The sequence below is a fragment of the Apodemus sylvaticus genome, chromosome 4 (genome assembly GCF_947179515.1).
Source record: "Apodemus sylvaticus chromosome 4, mApoSyl1.1, whole genome shotgun sequence".
NCBI lineage: Eukaryota > Metazoa > Chordata > Mammalia > Rodentia > Muridae > Apodemus > Apodemus sylvaticus.
This window is the reverse complement of record NC_067475.1, coordinates 42,702,537-42,704,484: the sequence shown is the minus strand read 5'-3', so window position 1 is coordinate 42,704,484 and position 1,948 is coordinate 42,702,537. Positions and strand designations below refer to the sequence as shown.

Sequence of the window (1,948 nt, the reverse complement as noted above, 5' to 3'; positions counted from 1 at the left end):
AAGGTAGCAGGGGTGATAAACTCCCATATGTGAATAAGAACTTAAAACAGTTAAGAGTGTAACACAGAACCACCTGATGCCTGCATCACTTTCTTCTTTCATATAAAATATCACATTGGTATTAGAGCGTCCAGGTATTTATACATTGATTTTTCAGTCATCCATGGCCTACGTTTTCTGCCTGATGTTTTTAAATTTTGGGCCTATGTCTGTATGCCAGGTGCTGCACAAATAATTCAAAAATATTACAAAGACGAACAAGACCAATCGCTTTCTCAAATCTCCTGGGAAGGCAGAGATACTATGTTGTTAGTTCAGACTGGTGACGTAGAAAACTCTATTGGTAGTCAGTCAATTGACAATGCAATAGAGTATGAACAAGGAATGTCTCTCCTAGGTATATGTGTCCAGAAACTCTAACATGTGTTCACTGGAAAGTATGTGATAGAATATCAACTGCAGTACTCTTTGTGGCAACAGAAAACTGGGAGCCACTAATAGAAGGTGTGCAATGTAAAATGTCACCCAGCAACTAAAAGTGGAGCAATACATGTACACATACCAACATCATGAGCCATGAAACAGAGCCTGTGGTGAGCAACACATGTACACATGCCAACATCATGGGACATGAAACAGAGCCTGTGGTGAGCAACACATGTACACATGCCAATGTCATGGGCCATGAAACAGAGCCTGTGGTGAGCAACACCTGTACACATGCCAACATCATGGGACATGAAACAGAGCCTGTGGTGAGCAACACATGTACACATGCCAATGTCATGGGCCATGAAACAGAGCCTGTGATGAGCAACACATGTACACATGCCAACATCATGGGACATGAAACAGAGACTGTGATGAGCAACACATGTACACATGCCAACATCATGGGACATGAAACAGAGCCTGTGGTGACCAACACATGTACACATGCCAACATCATGGGACATGAAACAGAGCCTGTGGTGACCAACACATGTACACATGCCAATGTCATGGGCCATGAAACAGAGTCTGAGGTGAGCAACACATGTACACATGCCAACATCATGGGCCATGAAACAGAGCCTGTGGTGAGCAACACATGTACACATGACAACATCATGGGACATGAAACAGAGCCTGTGGTGACCAACACATGCCAACATCATGGGCCATGAAACAGAGTCTGAGGTGAGGAACTGAAAATAGTTGAACTGATGTCAATTAAAAATACAGGCAAATAAAATAGCGTATTTCACAAGATCATCTAAAGATTGAACTGATTTCAACAACTTCAGAGGATGCTCGCTTCGGCAGCACATATACTAAAATTGGAATGATGAGAAGATTAGCATGGCCCCTGCACAAGGATGGCATGAAAATTCATGAAGTGTTCGATATTTTTAAGCACTGAGGGCCAGCAGAAAGAATGGAAATGGGTAAACTTGGGAGGTAGGAGGTTAGGGAGACCCTCAGGAATGTACCAGAAACTTGGGAGGTGAGAGACTCTCAGGAGTCTAAGGGAGGGACCTTAGACTAAATGCCTATAATGGGGAGGGGAAACTTGTATTGCCCTCCTCCAGCAGAAACTCAGGGAATCAAGTGAGGGAGGGGGGTTGCCATCCCACAGTCAAAACTCTGACACAGAATTGTTCCTGTCTGAAAGAACTGCAGGGATGGAAATGGAGAGAAGCCCAAGTAAAAGAAGGTCCAGCAACAGGCACAAAGTGGGGATCCAGCTCAAGGGGAGGCCCCAAGACCTCACACTATTACTGAGTCTATGGAGAACTCACAAAAAGGATATATCATGACTGCCCTCCAAAAGACCAAACAAACAGCTGAAAGAGTCAGATGCAGATATTTGGACCTAATCAATGGACAGAAGCTGCTGAACCCTGTGGTTGAATTAGGGAAAAGCTGGAAGAAGCTGAGGAGAAGGGAGACACTGTAGGAAGACCAG

At 44.2% G+C, this 1,948-nt stretch overlaps 1 non-coding gene across 1 annotated transcript; it reads left to right on the top strand.

Moving 5' to 3' along the window:
* The first annotated feature begins 1,289 nt into the window (after positions 1 to 1,289).
* On the top strand, positions 1,290 to 1,393 carry LOC127683820 (U6 spliceosomal RNA). Its single transcript, XR_007977622.1, has one exon. It is a non-coding gene; the product is annotated as a U6 spliceosomal RNA (small nuclear RNA).
* Positions 1,394 to 1,948: the final 555 nt, after the last annotated feature.